Source organism: Podarcis melisellensis (assembly GCF_964234715.1).
Source record: "Podarcis melisellensis genome assembly, chromosome: W".
Lineage (NCBI taxonomy): Eukaryota > Metazoa > Chordata > Lepidosauria > Squamata > Lacertidae > Podarcis > Podarcis melisellensis.
In genome coordinates this window covers 1,253,279-1,273,623 of record NC_138535.1, presented here as the reverse complement: position 1 = coordinate 1,273,623, position 20,345 = coordinate 1,253,279, and positions in this window count along the sequence as shown.

Sequence of the window (20,345 nt, the reverse complement as noted above, 5' to 3'; positions counted from 1 at the left end):
GATCCTCCACCACCATGACCGCCGTCTTACCTCTGGACATGAGCAGGTCTGTCATGAAGTCTATGGACACCACCTCCCATGGCCTCCCGGGTGTTGGCAAGGGTTCTAGCAACGCCGCTGGAGCCTCCCTTTCTCTCTTTGCCCTCTGACACGTCACATCCTCGTACATAGTCCCGCACATCCTCCCTTACCTTGGGCCACCAAAAATCTGCATAACAACATAGTCTTGTGTTGCCCAAAGTGCCCAGCTTTAGGGTTGTCATGGAGCTGCTTGAGGACTCTGACCCTTAAGGGCTCCCCAGTACATACAGTGCCCCTTTGTAGAACAACAGCCCCCCTTTCTCCTCAAAGCCCCCATCTACTCCCAGCCCCTCCCTGAGCTCACCAAATTTCCTTTGAGCAAAGTCATTGTCTCTGGTGAGTCTCACCAGTTCTGCCTCCCCTGCCAGTGCTCCCCCACATATGGAACATATGTCTGGCCACGGGGGACCCTTCATCTTCCATGTACTCAGGCTTCCGGGATAGCGCATCTGCCCTCACGTTCTGTGCATTTATCGGTGCCCATAACTGATTGTCTGATTGGGACGTATTGAATCTTAAAGTTAAAATTGGGGAAAAACTGTGCCCAACAGATATGCCTCTGGCAGATCACATGCGCAGTGCGCCAATATTCCAAGTTCTTATGGTCTGTCCGCACCTGTATCTGCTGCTGCGCCCCAATCAGGAAGTGTCTCCACAGCTTAAAAGCCACATAAATGGCCAGCAATTCTTTGTCATAAATGGTGTAATTTTGCTGCGATTTGTTCAGCTTCCGGGAGAAAAAGGCACAAGGTCTTCAATCTCCTCCTGCATCTTGTTGCAGCAGGACTGTGCCGATGGTCCGGTCTGAAGCGTCAGTCTCCACCCGCAAGGGCTTGTCAGGATCCACGTGCAGGAGCTGTTCCTCTGACGCAAATACCTTCTTTAAACTTTCAAAGCCCTTCTGCACCTCCTTAGTCCACAGAAACCTTTTCTTCCCACTGAGACAATCAGTTATGGGCACTGATAAATGTGCAAAGTTCTTGATAAACTTTCAGTAGAAGTTGCTGAAGCCCAGGAATCTCTACACATCCTTCTTCATCTTGGGGCTTTCCCAGTCTAATACAGCCTTCTCCTGATCCATGGCAAGTCCCCTATCCGACAGCCAGTACCCCAGGAATTCAACCTCATGAGCATGAAACTGGCCTTTCTCCAGTTTCACCCATAACTGATGCTCTTTGAGATTCTCCAACACTTGCTGGACGTCCTTCGCATGCTGCTCCTCATTCTCTGAAAAGACCAAGATGTCATACAAGAAGCAGACGCAGTTCCAGCACAGTAGGGAGCCCAGCACGTGATGCATGAAGGCCTGGAAATAGGGACTTCCGCTTTGTAGTCTGAAGGCATAACGAGATACTCAAATGCCCCTAACGGCGTAAACATGGTCGTCTTCTATTCGTCTCCTTCCCGCACCCTGATCTGGTTGTAAAAAGTTTGGTAAAAATTCTGCCCTGCCGTACTCTCGCCAATGCGTTGTTGATGTGAGGCATGGGGAACGCAAGAGGTTCCGTCAAGGAGTTGACAATCCTAAAGTGCACCACTAGGCGGTGCTCTTTTGTCCCCTTTTTGTCCACAAAGAACACTGGGCTTCCCCCCACCTCCTTAGATCCTTGCATGAAACCTCTTCTCAAGTTCTTGTCAATAAACTCCTTCAGATCCTGTTTCTCTTGCCCGCCGGCAGTCTGGCCCCTGGGACTAAATTGATCTGACAATCGTACGGCCTGTGTGGGGGTAACTTGTCAGCCTCCCACTCACTGAAAACTTCCTCAAAATCCGCATACTGCTGAGGAATTCCCTTCTTTTCCCCCAGACCGCCGTAGCGATCTTGGCTTTCCTCTCCCATGGCTCCTCCCCCCCAGACAGTGTTCCACACAGTGTGTCAACCCGAAGGTGAAGGATCACTGGTGCCACGACACCACCGGATCATGGAGAGCCAGCCAACTCATTCCCAGAATGATGGGAATGCCAAGGTGGCACACCCTGCCAAGGTGGCCACATGAAAAGCAATGGTCTCAGTGTGTTTGGATACCCTCATTCTCATGGGGGGTGTCTGGTGTGTCACCCCCCCCAGCAACTCTCTCCCATCAATGGTGGTGACTTGCAAGGGAAAGTCTAGTGGGAGTAGGTGCAACCGGTGCTCCAAGGCAAAGTCTCTGCTGAAGAAATTCACACTGGCTCCTGAATCAACCAAGGCCTGCAGTTTCACTGGGTGGCCATTAGGGAGCTCCAGCACTACCTTGACTACTATGCCCGCCTGGGAAGGGCACGGTCGGGGCCCTTCTACTATGCGCCTGCCTGGTTGCTGCCCATGTTTGCTGGCAGCCAGGCACTGTCATTTCCCTGCTGCTTGGGCTCTCCTCCTTCCTCCTTAGCCACTGCCCCAATCATTCCTTACCAGCCTTTGCACTGCGGGCAAGCCTTGGCAAAGTGTCCCAGCCGTTGGCAGAGGAAGCACTTCTTGGCTGACTTACAACCCCTTCCCTCCTTTTTGCTTGGAACCTGGCGTCTCAGGAATGTGGTTGCCATAGAAACGGTCCCCTCTGGCCTCTCGCCTTTCTTGTGCGCGCGCCTCCTGCCGAACACCAATAGCTAACACTGCTTTGGTCAGCTCATCCATCGATTTCAGCAGGCGTCCCCTGGAGAGCTCATCTTTCAAGTACGAATTTAAGCCCGCCTTAAAAAGCACTTGCATGGGTTCGGACAACAAATCCCAGCCCAGCTTATGCACCAGCATTGCGAAACTGGACCAGTAGCTACAAACAGTCAGGGATCCCTGTTTGAGTGTAAGAAGCTCCTGCTGCGTGACATCCCCCTGAATTTTGCTGGTAAACATTGCATCCATCGCCTCATAAAATTTTCCTAAGTCCTGGAGGGCATTGTTTCCCACCGCTATTAGGGGCCTCATCCATTCCCGAGCTGCGCCTTCAAAGTGGGAAACTACGAATGCCACCCTCTCCTCATCATTGGCAAATTCCCTCCTTTGCAAGTCCAAGGCGTATTTAATCTCAGTCTTAAAAGCAAGGTATTCTTCCTTTTTTTTTTTACTTCTTTTTATTCATTTTCTATAACCAAACCACAAAAAAGAAAAACAAAAATAAACAAGACACACCAAAGAAAAAAGAAAACATCAACCAAAACAAAACACATTGTCAGAGCTGCCCAAGGTCCCAGCTCACAGAGGACCAACGCCAGTTCTTGTTATATACAAAAGTCTTTATTAAGGTTCAGTTTCGATTCCAAAGCCGCGGCGCGCAGCTCTACGTCTCAACCCTAGACCGCTGAAGCTCCGTCTGAATCTCCTCCCCCCAGACACCAGTTCAAGACCCTAGCCTTGCTCCACCTCCTCCTTTGCTCCTTTCTCCTCTGGGTCCTTCTGCCCGCCGGGGTGTTGCCCTTTCTGGACTCTTCTGATGCTGAAGAGTCTCCGGATTCTTCCCCCTGCCTCCGGCGTGCTTTAGGACCTGGCTCCCAATCCTCGCTCCCAGCTGTCCCGCGCGCCTGTGCATTTGAACTTGGCGCGCGCGCCCAGCCGGCAACTTTCCTCCTGACCGTTACGCTGCTTCTGTCACTGCTTCCCCCTTCGGGGGGGCTCGCTGGATCTGACTTCCCCTCTATTTCCTCACTCAGCGACAGGGGCGTGGTCAGCCCTGCCTCATCTTCTCTTTCCCCTGGAGTGGAAACCGGTCCTGACACCTGGGACTCTTCCCCCCCGCTACGCTCTGGTGGGGAACCTGGTCCCGATCTCCAGCTGCTGCTTTGGGAGTCACCGCTGGTTCCTTGCTTCTGGTGCCTCCCTCCCGGGAACCCCCTTGCTCTGGCTATGGGTGCCCCCTTCTGTGAATCTTCCGACTCACTGGACAGACTCATGGAATCTCTTGCCCCACTGTCTTCCTCACCTACACTGCCCTTGGATTGTTCCCCTTCGCTCTCCGCTTCCTCCTTCCCCTGTGCCTCCACTCCTGAACCCCTGACACACATGAACAAACCAGAAGACAAACATTAATTAACAATAACGGTCGACTTCCCTCCATCTCGGTTTCAGGTTATGTAAATATTAAATCCATGCTGCAGTTTTTCATTTTATATCGTCTACACATCGCAAGGGTTATATTAAACCTACTGTGATTTTTATATCTCTAGAATTTGTTTCCATATATGTTATGAATTTGGAGATTTCCAGGTTAGCGCCATCGGTAATGGCGGATTCCCTCTGATTCGGAGGGACTAGCTCCGCGGAAATCGGGTCTGTACCGCTACAGCGAAGCGGAGACCCTTCAAAAATCACAGGCGGGTGAAGCCTGTGAGCGTGGGACTCGGCGGGCACCCTTTGCGCCCCCCAATTTGTAAGAAAACCCGACTATGGGCTCCGGAGCGAAGCGGGGCGAGCAGCGCGGTGCTGTGAGTCAACTGCTTCTTCCACGGAGCGAAGCCGCACAGCCGTTACCGGAGAGCGCTGACTTTTCCCTGGGACAATTTGACTTCAAAAACAACTACCCGTGAGTAGGATAAATTGAAAAAAGGAAGAAAAAAGGTCTAATTTGGTACTGAAGTGGGGAGGCATAAACAGGAAGTCCGCCTTCCGCTTTTTGTAAACAGACAAAAGCAAAGAAGCTGTAAGCTAAAGCCTTGGAAAGTTGATCGGAAAGGACTAAAATCCCAACATCAAAATAAGTGAATTCCCCCCTCGGTTGCAGGAGAGGAGGGGGGAGAGGCTTGGACTTTATTTGCCTGCAAGAGAGAGGGAAGGAAATAAAAATCTACTGCTCAAAACCTGGGAACGGGCTGCCAATGGACAATAAGACTGCCACATTGTGAAATGCACTGTTTCTGAATAGAGTACTTTTTGACAGCTAGCTCTGCAAGGGAGATACATTGTTTCTGGTTGTCTCCTCCTGAACTTAGAAAGAAGGGGAAGTAACTGAAAAGTAACTGAAAATGAAACTGTCTTTTATTTTGTGAAATGGGGGTTTAAAAAGTGCTACTTTTAAATGCAACAAGTACAGACTGTTACTGTGTCCCCCTAGAGGAAGTTTCTGAAATTGTTACAACAATTGGGCCAGGGGAATTTTCCACTTCAAAACAAATTGTGGCCGTGGGACTGACCTTGGGTATTCAGCTAAAGTGTTATGGCAGATGGAAAAGAAAAAGTAGACTCGCTCCAAGACAAAACAATGAGATCTGGAAAATCTTGGCAGCAAAGAGCATCAACATCTGGCCCTTCTGCCTCATCTGCGGCTGCATCTACACAATCTAAGTCAAAAGGTATGTCATCTGAAGAAGCTTTAGCACTTGCATTAGGTAAGATAAATGAATCACTGGAAAAGTTAAGTAAACAAGTGGTTGAAGCATCAACTAAAATTGACTAAAACACTATAAGCATCTATAATTTGGGACAAAAGGTGAATACTAATACAGAAACTATTGAGAAATTGCTACAGGAATCTACTCTGACTCGACAGACCACTGAAGAAGCTAAGGAAAAAGCAGCTGCCGTAGAGGAGAAGATACCAGATATACAGAGGCAACTTGAGGATCACAGGTCGACGCTTTCTATGATTGAACTTAAGGAGAAACAAACGAACTTGAGGATCAGAGCTGTGCCTGAATTAGAGAAGGACAATCTGACAGACTTTCTTATGCAGGAATCTGCAGACTTCTGGGATTTGGATTTGGAGAAAGAAGAATTTAAGATTGTGAGTGCTTTCAGACTTGGAAGAGGGGGGAAGAAGAACAGGGTGAGAGACTGTCTGTTTACCCTCCGAATAAAAGAGGAGAGAGATAAAATTTTGGGCCTGCACTTTCAGAAGACCTTGGAAATACACCAATCAAGAGTGGAAATATTTAAAGATATTCCGAAACATCTTTTGGACCTTAGGTCCAATTATGGAGATTGTGTTGTCCTGCTGAGAAGGAATAGAATTATTTTCAGGTGGGAGTTTCCCCAAGGCCTATCTTTTAGCTTTAAAGGTAGAAAGATAAAAATAAGATCAGTGGATGACAAAGAAAAATTTCTGAAAGATCACGGAGAAGATTTGCAGAAAGAATCTGGAGAAGAGCCAAGAGCATTGGACAGAGAACCAACAGACAGAGGACCAGAACAAAAAGCATTGGACAGAGGATTACTAAAAAGAGGAATACTAGACATAGCAAGATTACCCTTTGGATTGGACTGCCCAGAGAAAGTGACAGTAATACTACCGACGGAACAAGAGCAAGCACTTGGTGCAGTTGGAGGAAAATCAGAGTAACTACATCATGGCTTTGCAACTATTAAGCTGGAACATTAATGGACTTAACCCCCCTCGAAAAAGGAAAAGAGTCTTTCATTTATTAAAAAAGGAACAATTGGACTTGATTTGCCTACAGGAAACACACGTGATAAGGCTACACAGGAAAGTATTGATTAATAAAAGATTGGGCCAAGAGTTTATTTCATCGGACAAAGTCAAAAAAAGAGGAGTAGTAATCTATGCAAAGGAGAGCCTATCACCGAAATTCATATTTAAAGATGACCAAGGAAGATTTGTGGCAATTGAAATTCAACTACAAGGAGAGAAATTCTTGATAGTAGGCGTTTATGCACCAAATGAGGGGAAATCAGACTTTTTTAAAAAGTTGCATGAGACTCTGATGGACTATTTGGATTACAATATGATCATGATGGGGGATATGAATGGAGTGGTATCCAGAAATATGGACAAGGCACAGAGACAGGTAGTTACTAAGGATGGCATACTACCAAAAACATTTTTTGAGATGACTGACAACTTGGATTTAGTTGACATCTGGAGAACAAAGAATCCCTTGGGCAGAGAGGTGAGCCACATGCGCTTCCAGCTTCGAGCTGAGCCACGTGCGCTTCCAGCTCCGTGTTCCTCTGCCTCAGGACCGCCACAATCCGAGACGCCTCTTCCCCAGTGCCTCTGCCTGCAGCCCCTCTGCTCTTTGCTCCTCCCGCTTCCCTGTATCCTCTTGATCCATCGTACCGCTCTTTACCGCTACACACGAACAACCGCAAAGACTCCTGGATTGCTGTCAGATGCGGGTGGTGGTTGCTCGTGAGTAACCAGGCAGGACTCTGACCTGTTTTTAACAGCTTTTATTGGTGCAAATTATTTGCAGTGCAGAGCCACAAAGTTCATGTCCATCTTAGTCACTTGCCAAATCCGGGAGTGGCCTCTTCCAGCTTCTCCCCCAACATAGGAACTTAGACACCCCAAATTTCTGCCTCCCCTCCTTGCGTTTCACCCCTCTGCACAGGCTGGGCGATGGAAGTGGCGTGTGCACCTCCTGGCCAGCCAGGTCAGGTGAGGCGCTTGGGCTCTCAGCAGCATCTTCGAGCCCTCTTCTTGTTTGGCTGCCCCCTTCCCTTGTTGGATAATGCTCAAAGTAAAGGTCCGGCAGGCTTCCGATGTGTTGGGTGTAGTGAAGGGTTAACCTTCTGTGCCTCGAGCCTGAGAGGAGGCGCTTACAAGGGAAGTACGCCAGGATGTGACGAAAGCAGCTTGGAATTCTGTGAGCTGAGTGGAAAGTGAAAGCAGCTTTGTTACGCAGCTGCAAACAGAGGGAGAAGATGCAGCTTAAATCAGATGGAAGTTCTTCTTTGTAAATATGCTACTTTTGAGCAAATAAAGTGATATTAGGACAGAAGAAACGTGTGGGACTATTTTACTGCCCTTTCACACACAGACGCTGTGTAATATCTGCTAATTGCTTTACGACTGCTCCAAAGCCACACTGCGTAAACAGAAGCTGCAGAGACTCACAGGGGAGCGTGGCTGGGCGCCATACAATAAAGCAATAAATCTACACCGAATACGATGTGTATCTCTGCTTCTTTGGACCTCTGAGCACAGCAGAGTAAACACAGCGAATTGGCCTTCTGCCCTCTGTGCATGCATAGTGTGCATAAATCATAGACTCCACTCAACTTCTTTCTAAGATAGAAGCATTTATTTACAGCAGTATAAATCAGCCAGTGTCCGGCAGGAAAAACATCCTCCGTCTCGGACAAAAACAGAATACAGAACAAAGAAAGAGATCCCGGATGTGGATCTGTCCGCCCCCTCAGAGGCAGGACGAAGGAACTGAGCTGTTTAACCCTGTAAGCTCTGGTTCCCCTCACACTCCCTCTCCTCCTGCTCTGCGGGGGGATTGTAAGTATCACCACTTACCCAAAATCAAACCTTCACAAAACTCCCCATGATGCTGGAAGCTCAAAGGTTTTGTGAACCCATCTGCCAGGCTCTTGTGGCTTGGACAGTACTGCAATTTCACCAAGCCTGATTGGACACTCTGACACACATTCTGAAAACGTATGTCTAGATGTTTGGTTCTGGCCTTAAATTGCCCAGACTCTGCCAACTTCAGAGAGGGTTGAGTGTCCTCCCAGTGATGGGCAAGCAACAATCCCCATAGATTTCTTGAACCAGACATCTATAGAATTCCAGTTCTCTTTTTTTTTTTTTTAAAAAAAAAAAGATATTTATTGAAGTTTTTTTTAAAAAAATTATACAAAGAAAAAAGAACAATAGCAAAAACAAAACACAAACACAGAAAAATAACATATATAAAAAAGACAATATACAAAACTAAAGACAATTTAAAAACAAATAAGGTTTCGTTCCCTTATTTTCTTATAACTTACTTCCCCGACCTCCTCATACCTCCCCTTTCTGTATTCCAATTTCCTTATTAATTCAACAAATCCTCTCCCTTAATTTCCATTTAATTCTTTTTTATCCTTTCTTTTCTTTTTACTTAATCATTACAGCTGAAAACCACTTAGTTTCTAAACCAACATCATTCTAGCATTCATTAATTTTGCAATATTTCCCAAGATAGTCCTTAAATTTCTTCCAATCTTCTTCCGCTGTCTCTCTTCCCTGGTCTTGGATTCTGCCAGTCATTTCTGCTAGTCCCATGTAGTCTATCACCTTCATCTCCCATTCTTCCAAGGTGGGTAGGTCTTGTGTCTTCCAATACTTTGCGATGAGTATTCTTGCTGCTGTTGTAGCATACATAAAGAATGTTCTATCCTTCTTTAGCACCAATTGGCCGACCATGCCCAGGAGAAAGGCCTCTGGTTTCTTCAGGAAGGTATATTTAAATACCTTTTTCATTTCATTATATATCATTTCCTAAAAGGCCTTAATCCTTGGGCGCGTCCACCAAAGGTGAAAGAATGTACCTTCCTTTTCTTTGCATTTCCAACATTTATTATCAGGCAAGTGGTAAATTTTTGCAAGCTTGACTGGTGTCATGTACCACCTATAAATCATTTTCATAATATTTTCTCTTAGGGCATTACATGCCATAAATTTCATACCGGTGGTCCACAACTGTTCCCAGTCAGCAGACATAATGTTATGACCAATATCTTGTGCCCACTTGATCATAGCTGATTTAACCGTTTCATCCTGCGTATTCCATTTCAACAGCAAGTTATACATTTTTGACAGATTCTTAATTTTGGGTTCTAACAATTCTGTTTCCAATTTTGATTTTTCCTCCTGGAAGCCAATTTTCTTGTCCAACTTGTAAGCCTCCATGATTTGATAATAATGAAGCCAGTCTCGCACTTTACCTTTTAATTTCTCAAAACTCTGCAATTTCAGTTTATCCCCTTCCTGTTCCAGAATTTCCCAATATTTCGGCCATTTGGACTCCATATTGAGTCTTTTCACAGCCTTTGCCTCCATTGGCGACAACCACCTTGGAGTTTTATTTTCCAGCAAGTCTTTATACAATGCTTTCCTGAAAATATGATTTTTAAAAACTTTATAAGCTTTAACCTTGTCATACCACAAATATGCATACCACCCAAAAATATTGTTAAAACCTTCTAAATCCAAAATGTCTGTATTCTCAAGAAGCAGCCAGTCTTTCAACCAGCAGAAAGCTGCTGATTCATAATAAAGTTTAAAATCTGGCAGGGCAAATCCCTCCCTTTCCTTTGCATCAGTTAAAATCTTAAATTTTATTCTGGGTTTCTTGCCCTGCCAGACAAATTTAGAAATGTCTTTTTGCCACTTCTTGAAACAGTCCATCTTGTCCACAATTTGCAATGTTTGAAACAAAAACAACATTCTAGGCAATACATTCATCTTTATAGCTGCAATTCGACCAGACAAGGAAAGCTTCAAATTTGACCAAATTTCTAAATCTTTTTTCACTTCTGTCGAACATTTCTCACAGTTATCTTTAAATAGATTCACATTTTTAGCTGTCATGTTAATCCCCAAGTATTTCACTTTCTTAACCACAGTTAGGCCTGTCTCATTCTGAAACCTCTCTTTTTCAATAACTGTTAAATTTTTCTATAATTTTTTATAGTTAATTTTTTAACTTGTTCAGTTTAAATCCTGCTACTTGACCAAACTCTTGAATTAATTCTAAAACCCTTTTAGTACTAGATTCTGGCTCTTGTAATGTAAGTACAAGATCATCTGCAAATGCTCTCAGTTTGTACTGTTTAGCTCCGACCTGTACCCCTTTAACCAGCTGGTCTCTTCTAATCATGTTCAGCAAGACCTCCAGGACTGATATAAAAAGTAGTGGGGAGATTGGGCACCCCTGACGTGTCCCTTTTTCTATCTTAAATTCTTCCGTAACCACATTGTTTACAATTAGTTTAGCTTTTTGTTCAGAGTATATTGCACCTATACCATTTTCAAACCCTTGGCCCACCCCCATCCCCTGAAGATTCTTCCTCATAAAACTCCAAGAAATATTGTCAAAGGCTTTCTCCGCGTCTACAAATATCAAAACTGCTTTAGTGTTTATATTCACTTCTAGCTTTTCCAAAATGTCATTTATGTTCCTCACGTTGTCTGACAAATGTCTTCCCGGGAGAAAGCCCGCTTGGTCTTTATGAATCTCCTCCATCAACACTTTTTTCAATCTCTTAGCCAAAATGTCGGCAAAAAATTTGTAATCCACATTTAGTAACGAAATAGGGCGGTAGTTCTTAAGTTGAGTCTTTTCAGTCTCTGTCTTCGGTATAAGTGTAATATAAGCCTCTTTCCACGATTCTGGTGCCCTTTTCCCCTCCAAAATTTCATTGCAGACTTCCTTCAAAGGTTGTACTAACCACTCCTTCAAAGCTTTATAGTATCTGGAAGTCAGCCCATCCGGTCCCGGAGATTTGCCCAATTGCATGTTTTGAATGGCACCTTCTATTTCCTGTTCAGTTATTTTATGGTTCAATGCTATTTTGCTTTCATGAGAGATTTTTTCTAATCCATTTGTCTCAAGAAATCGGTCTATGTCCATTTCTTTCTGCGGCCCTTGTGAATATAATTGTTTAAAGTATCTCTGGAAGCAATTTCTGATCTCAGTTGGGTTATAGATGTTCTTTCCTTCCACTTCTAAATTTGTAACCGTATTTAATTTTTGTCTTTTCCTCATTTGCCAAGCCAATAGTTTACCACATTTATCTGCTGATTCAAATGTCTTTTGTCTCATTTGTTTAATTTTCCATTCTATTTCTTGGTTCATCAGTTCCATATATTGTGTTTGATATAACTTGATTTCTCTCAGAATCTCTTGGGACTTTGGTTTTGATCTTAATTTCCTTTCCCCTTCTTTTATCTTCTCCAATATCTTATCTTTTTTCTCATTTTGGCTTCTCTTCTTTATTGCATTTTGTTGTATCAGAAATCCTCTCATAACAGCTTTACTTGCGTCCCAGATTACTCTTTTTTCAACATTGGTCTTCGTGTTTATTTCAAAATAATCTCTCAAAGTTTTTTGGGCCTTTTTATACACTTTTTCATCTCTGAATAAGGTGTCATTCATCCTCCATCTGAAGGAGCCAGCTGTTGTTTGCTTCATCTCCATCCTTACAGCATTATGGTCGGAGTAGGTTTTTGGGCAGATTTCCACTTTCTTTATCTTTGGTGCCATTCCTCTAGTAACCCATATTTGGTCAATTCTAGTCCATGTCATCTTGGCTTCAGAAAAGAAGGTTCCCTCTCTCTCGAGAGGATTCTTTGTTCTCCAGATATCAATCAAGTCCATATTGTCAGTCATTTCAAAGAAAGTTTTTGGTAGTCTTCCATCTTTAGTAACTACCTGTCTTTGAGCTTTGTCCATATTTGTAGATACTACTCCATTCATATCTCCCATCACAATTAAGTTATAGTCCAGATAGTCCAATAAAGTCTCGTGCAACTTCTTAAAGAATTCAGATTTCCCCTCATTCGGTGCATAAATACCTACGATCAAAAATTTCTCTCCTTGAACTTGAATTTCAATTGCCAAAAATCTTCCTTGTTCATCTTTAAAAATTAATTTTGGTAACAATTTTTCCTTTGCATATATCACCACTCCTCTTTTTTTAACTTTATCAGATGAAATAAATTCTTGTCCCAATCTTTTGTTAATAAGTATTTTTCTATGTGTCCTCATCACATGTGTTTCTTGTAAACAGATCAAGTCCAATTGTTCTTTTTTCAATATATGAAAACACTTTTTCTCTTCCGGGGCAAATTCAAACCATTACAATTCCAGCTTAGAAGTTGCAGAGCCATGATGGAGTTACTTATGTTCCCCTCCTACTGCTCCAAGTAGTTGTTCTTCTTCTGTCGGTGGTTTCAGTCCAAATGATAGGTTTGCTATGTCCAGTATTCCTTTTCCTGATTGAATTGGCTCCTCTCCAGATTCCGCTTCTTTCTGAAGATCCTCTTCGTGGTCTCTCAAAAACTTGTCTTTATCACTCACTGTCCTTATTCTTCTTTTCCTTCCTTTGTATTTAAAGGATAGGCCTTGGGGGAATTCCCACCTGAAGAGTATGTTGTTTCTTCTCAGTAGAACAACCAGATCTCTATAGTAGGTTCTTACGTCCAAAATATGTTTCGGTATATCCTTAAAGATCTCCACATATGAATCTTCAATTACCAAAGTTTTTTGGTAGTGCAAATTCAAAATTTTATCTCTTTCTTCTTTTGATCTTAAAGTTATCAGACAGTCTCTTGCCTTTTTCTTTCTTTGTCTTATGCCGAGTCTAAACGCACTCACTATCTTGAATTCTTCCTTCTCCAGGCCCTGTTGCCAAAAATCCAAAAATTCCTTTGTAAGGAAGTCCGCCAAATTATCCTTCTCACTTTCAGGTACTGTTCTGATTCTTAAATTTCTCTCTTTTCGTTGTAGTTCAATCATAGACAGTGTCAAATCATGGTCCTCTAATTTCTTATAGACCGGTGGTATCTTCTCCTGGGTAGCAATTGCAATTTCCTTTGCCTCCTCTGCAATCTTTCGAGTTGTAGCCGATTCCTCTAGAAGTTTTTCGATGGACTGTGTATTAGAATTCACCTTCTTTCCCAGTTCGTTAATGCTTGTAGTATTCAAATCAATTTTTCCTGAGGCCTCAGCTACTTGTTTATTTGTTTCTGCAACTTGTTTATTTGTCTCTGCTACCTGTTTCGTTAAATTTTCCAAAAATTCATTAATTTTGCCAAGTGCCTGTGCCAAAGCGTCTTCAGATAGCATAGCTTTTGATTTTATTTGCAAGGCAGCAGCTGCTCCTGTGCCTCCGGATGTTGAAGCCCTTCGCTGGTGTGGAATGTCAGTCTTGTATTGTCTGCCAGACCTAGTGGTTTTTTCCTGTACCAGCTCTATTTTCCCTTTACCATTTGCCATAACACTCTCATGCAAAGCCAAGGTCAGTCTCACGCCTGTAGATTTGTTTTGAGAAGGAAATTTCCAGTGGCTTAGCTGCTAGTGGCTTAGTTGTTATTGTTGCAACAAAGTCTCCTCTAGGGGGAGAATCTTCCAACTTCACTTTGCAATTTTTGAAACAAATGTAATCTTTAAAAGTCCCCCATATCCCCTAAAAAGCCACAGTTTCAATTGCCTTTAGGGTTATTTTATATATAAAACAGTCCAGAGACATTGTATCTTTCACAGAGTTACTTCAAAAGTCACTTCAAAATTCTTTACCTTAACGTGCTGACAGCCCACTGATCGGCTTCCCTGTCAAGGCAGTCCGTTCCCAGGGTTTAAGGCAGCAGATGTGTTTTTGTTCTCCCCTTTTCATGCAGGTATATAATGTACAGTTTCCTCCCCCTCCGCTCCTGCAAACAGGAGGGGGGTTGCTTTTTTGATGATGGATTTGCTCTTTTTCAAAGAAAACTCTTCCAGAGTTACAGCTTTACATTCTCTTTGCTTTAGTCTATCTACAGGCAAGAAAGGCAGACTTCCTTTTTATACCTTTCCCGTAACGGTGCCAAAATTCTTGTAATTTTGTTCCAATTAAATCCTTTAAACCTACTCACGGGTAGTTGCTTTTGAGTCCAATTTTCAGGAAGAAATCAGCGCTCTCCGATAATGGCCATGCGGCTTCACTCCACGGACTGGGTAGACAACTCTCAGCACCGCGCTGCTCACTCGCTCCCGTTCCGAAGGGAATAATAATAATAATAATCCGCCATTAATCGCTGGCGCTGACCGGAAGTCTTTAGAATTCCAGTTCTCGGCACAGCTCCAACAGTGCGCTGAACTCACCCTCAATAGAGGACAGTGCAATGAGACTTTGCTTCCAGGACTTCCACCCAACTAGAGATTCCCCAAACTTTATTACCATCCCAGACACGGACTTCCTGTCATCCAGATTTGCCCAGTCGCTATCTGTCAAAGAAGTGAGCTTGGCGTCACCTGCAGCTGGCAGTTTGAGGTGGAAGTCTTTGGTATCCTGCAGGTAACGCAGCACCTGCTTAATACCATTCCAGGGACTCACACTGGGCTTTGTAGTTTCCCTACTGAGCAGATTGGTAGCAAAAGCAATGTGTGGTCTGCTCCATTGGGACAGATACAACAGACTACCCAGATCTGATTGAAAGATCTCAGCATTCTTGAACTCAGCGCATTCTGCTAGCTGTCTTTCTCGTAGCTTATCTCCATGGGTGTCCTAACCCCTGCACAATCAGACATTCTGAACTTCTCAAGCAACTGCTCAATCTTGCCTTTCTGACTGAGCAAGAAGCTTCCATCTTCAGACCTGTCTATCTGTACACCTAGGTACACCTTCACTGAACCCAGGTTCTTGAGTTGGAAACACTTTCCAAGCTCTTTGGCAAACCTCTGCACCTGTTTGTTTGCCCTTGAGACGTGAATGATGTCGTTTACAAAAATCAAGACCATTTCTTGTGACTCTCCTGACCCTTTGAGGTACAGGCAGCTGTCAGCAAGATTCTTCTTGAAACCTAACTTCTCTAAGGCTTCATTCAGGCACAAGTTCCAATTTCTGGCTGACTGTTTCAAGCCATAAATGGACTTGTGAAGTTTCCACACAGCATCTGGCCTTTTGCCCTCAAACCCTGGAGGAGGAAGCATGTACAGATCCGACTTCCGGTTGGCTCGCCCGATTATGGTGGACAGGAGCTCTTTCGTAGAAAGGGCACCAGTGCTTTGAAGGCAGGGGAGAACCGCTAGAGCACTGCAGTACCCCGGAAAACCCTCAGATCGAGCGTTCTGAGGACCTGGTGTTCCTGCGGGTGCCTGGAACGACTCCCCCCTCCCTGCGAGTGCGAGTTGGGTTGGAGACAGTGGCACTTGGGAATTGACTAGCTTCCTTCAATGCACGAAGCTCTGAGTCCGGTGATCGTGAGCGGCCAATTCCTCCAAAGAAAATTTTATTCGAAACTCGTGAGTAAAAGGATACAAATTTGATCTGTCAATTGGGAAGGAAAGGGGTTAAAAAACGGAGGTTGATCCCTTCCGCTGAATGAAAACTGAAAACTGCTAACATAACCAAAAGCCGCAACTTTAAACTCCTTGCTTTTGAAAACTTTCAAGTAAACTCAGATCCCCCCTTCTGGCAGGGGGAAGGGGGTAAAAAGATTAAAAATTAATTTCCCTGCAGAAGACTATCTGAACTGTTGTATCTTCTTTGTGGAAGCGGACCACCCGGTGGAGGAAGGCTAGACTCCATTGTTACATCATAAAGGAATCGGATACTTTCAACTTTCGTTTTCTCCTTTGGGAAAAACAAAATAACTCCAGCTGCCAGAACTCTAAAAACTACTATTAACTGTATCTTTTTCCTTGGACACAAATTATATCTTTGAAACTAAACAACTCTAGGTAATTTAGCTAGAGGAGTAAAAAGAAAGGATTACAAGATCAAAAAAATGAGGAAAGGAGAGACTGCTATTTTGTTGTGGGGACTTTTGGAGGCTGGGAAGAGAATTTGTTTGCTTCACTATCTCCCCCTTGTGACTGAGGTTGACCTTGGGGGGGGGGAGCATGGATGGGGGAGACAAAGGAGAAAAGGCAGAAAGACCAGAGAAAGCAACAATTAAGGCAAGAAGGGACTCTAGGTCACCAACATTTGAGGAGTCTGTGATGCAACTTCTTCAGGAAATTAAAGCAGAAGTAAGAGGTAATCAAAAATCTATTCAAGATCTAAAAAATGACTTTGTTCAATTGAAGCAAGATTGGAAAGTGGTTAAGACAGATGTAACTGCACATGAAGCAAGACTGTCACAATTGGAAACTGTAAGAGTTCCGGATTTGGAAACAATTCAGCAGGAAACTCAGAATTCAATTGTGTTTCTTCAAATGAAAGAGAGGGAGACCCATTTGAGATTGAGAGGAGCACCCCAGAAGGAGCAAGATAATTTGAAGGACTGGCTTATTGATGAATTTTCAGCCTATTGGGATCTTTCAAAAGAAGAACTAAATTCGTGGATTGACAAGGCATATAAATTTGAACCAAAAAAGGACTCTAAGATCATACATGATTGTATGGTGATCTTTAAAACAAAAGATCAAAGAGATATTATTTTAGGACATCACTACAAAAAAAGCTTAAAGATAGACGGGAAGGGGATAATTTTATTTAAAGAGGTCCCGAGATGATCCAAGTAGTATAAATAGTAAATAAATAGTAGTATCCAAGCAGTATAAATTAAAAGCCTTTACGAAAAAGCTTAAATATCTGGGTGTGATTTTAACGGTGAAGAATTTGAATTTATATAAGGATAACTATGAAAAAGTATGGAATGAAATAAAAAGAGATTTAGAGATATGGTCAAATTTAAAATTTTCACTTATGGGCCGAATATCGGTGGTTAAGATGAATGTATTGCCGAAAATGTTGTTCTTGTTTCAAACTTTACCTATCATTGGAAGACTTCCAGGTCAGCGCCATCGACTAATGGTGGATTCCCTCCGAGCTCCGGAGGGAATCGGCTCCGCAGGATCGGGTCTTGTCCGCGGCGGCGACGCGGGGACCCTCAAAAATCACAGGCGCAGATGCCTGTGAGCATGGTGACTCGGCGGGCACCATTTGCGCCCCCCCCAAACTGCGAAGGAGCCTTTTTAAAGGCTACGGAACGGGGACGGGGTACGGCGCGGTGCTGTGAGTAGACTGCTACTTCTGCGGAGCGAAGCCGCATGCCATTGTCGGAGAAGCGCTGACTTTTTCCTTGGAACATTTGGACCTAAAAATAAGAACCCGTGAGTAAATATGAAATTCGGAATTTAAAGAAAATTTTGTTGAATTAGGAACGAGCGGGGAAGGGTTAAAAAGGAAGTCCGCCCCCCCCCTCTTTGTAGATATTTTAAAGCAAAGAGCCTGCTATCTAAGGTCGAGAGAATCTTCTTTTTTTTTCTAAAAGCTTTTAACCTTCACAGTTTGACACTACAAGAATTTTACCGGAGGATAAAAGTAACTTTGGGAGTTAAAGTTTCACCCCCCCCCCGAACCCGGGGGCGTCCCGCGAGAGAGCCTGTTGACGAAGTACTGAAGAGTTTGACAGCTGTCAAACTAGCTGTCAAAGGAAAGGAAAAAGGGAACTTTGTCTTTGTCGCTTCTGCTGGCTATATTTGTTGCAATTTTTCGAAAATAAGGGAGAGCTGATACAAACTAACTTGTTTACTGGGTTTAAATTGAAAGACAGTGTCAGGGGCTCAGGAGCAGAGGCACAGGAGAGGGAGGAAATGGAGAGCGAGGGGGAGGAATCCGAGGGGAGCGTAAGCGATGACAGCGGTCCGAGGAATTCCCTGAGTCTCTCCAGCGAATCGGAAGATTCACAGAAGGGGGCGCCCATGGCCAGAGCAAGGGGGTGCCTAGGGGGACACCCCAGGAAGAAGGGGCCAGAGGGGACTCAGAGAGCAGCAGTTGGAAATCAGGACCAGCTTCCCCACCAGAGCGCAGTGGGGGGGAGGAGTCCCAGGTATCGGGATCAGGCTGCTCACCACCAGCGAGAGGAGATGAGTCAGGATTGACCACGCCTCCATCGGAGAGCGCGGAAACGGTCGAGAGGAAGGTTGGAGGCTGGGCGCGCGCGCCAAGTCCAAATGTACAGGCGAGCGGCACAGCAGGTAGCCCGGATAGGGAGCCAGGTCCTAAAGCCCGCCGGAAGGAGGGACAAGAGTCAGGGGGGTCAGCGTCAGAAGAGTCCAGAAAGGAGGAGACCCCGGGGGGCAGAAGGACCCAGAGGAGGAAAGAACAGCGGAAGAGGTGGAGTAAGGCTAGAGTCTTAAACTGGTGTACAGGGGGCGGAGACTCAGACGAAGCTTCGCTGGTCTAGGTTCTAGACGTAGAGCTGCACGCTGCGGCTTGTAAATGGAAACTGAACTTCAATAAAGACTTTTGTACATTACAACCGGCTAGCGTTGGTCCTCTGTGAGCTGGGACCTGGAAGCAGCTCTGACAGACAGTAAAGTACCAAAATCCCCCTTGTGGGGGGGTAGGGACATTACAAGAATGGCTGAAGGAAATAAAAATCAGACTGAACTCAATAGAATACTTGTTCTCCTGCGAAAGCTACAAGATCAGACCGATGTTTTGACTACAAGTGTGAACACTTTGGTCTTGGCAGTAAATAACATTGCTGAGACTGATAAGGAGTGGAAGCAAGAAATCTACACAATTGAACAATCAGAGAAATCTGAGAGCCATGAGAATATGGAGAAAGAGACACATGTTGTTTTTGAAGAAAAGGAAGGAGGAGTTCTAACCTTGCAGATGTTAAAAGAGAGCTATAATTCGGGGCCTGACAGGAAGGTAACAAAGGAGAATAAAAATTTGAGGTGGAAAGTCTGGCCTGAGATGGAAAATGAAGACCTAAGGATCACAAACCTGACCAAGGTGGAAGTTGGAGCTTGGGGAGCTTTTGGACTTGAGAGGAAGATGAAACTAGGTTTGGAGCACCCCATAAGCGTTAATTTTAAATATGGAGGGTTAGTTGGAAAAAACATGGATCCTGTGGGGCTGGAGCCCCTCCGAGCCTTGGGGCTTAACATCAAGGACTGTCAAAGAGGCCGACAGAGAGGAACTGAGGGTGACTTGAGAGCCTCGGACGTGAGATCTCCAGGCTAAACAGTATATGATGAACAATTGTTGGGGACCAAAACCGGGAAAGGGGGGGTGGAGTTTGGTAATCCAAAGGGTATATAATTATAAATTACTTTGTTTTAATGTGTTGATTATTTGCATGGAAGTTGGGAAAGCCGTGGAAGGGAAATATTGGCCGACTTTAAGAAATATGCTTAAGAATAAGAAATGATGTTTAAGTTTAGATAAGTTAAAATTGGTTCTTAGAATGGTCAAATTAAAATGAAAATAAGAATTGCAAAAATAATTTAAGGAAATGGAAGAAAGAGGAAAGGTAAAATCATAATATGTAAAAATTAAGCGAAGGTTGAGAAATAAGTAATAAGAATTTGCTGGAATAACAATTGAATTGGAATACAAGAAGGGGAGGTGTGAGGAGGTCTGAGAAAGAAGTTATATGAAAATAAGCAATTGAAATTGTATATGTTTTTAATTGGTTTTTTTAAGTTTTTTTGTATTTTTTGTTACTTTTTTCTGTCTATTTTTGTTATGTTTGTTATTGAAAATGCTAATAAATATTCATTAAAAAAACAACAACAAACTTTACCTATCATTGACAATGTTAAATGTTTTAAAGAATGGCAGAAGGCGCTGTTTAAATTTATCTGGCAGGGGGGAAAACCTAGAATTAAATATAAATTACTTACGGATGTAAAAGGAAGAGGGGGCTTTCCCCTGCCTGATTTGAGGATAGATTTTGAAGCTGCGGCCTTCTGCTGCATTAAAGATTGGAATAAATTAGATAATGAAGATATTTTGGATTTGGAGGGACTGGACAATCGATTTGGTTGGCATGCATATTTATGGTATGATAAGATAAAGGCCCATAGTGGCTTCAAGAAACATATAATTAGAAAAGCGCTTTATAATGTATGGAACAGATATAAGGATCTCCTGGTACGAAAAACACCTAAATGGATTTTGC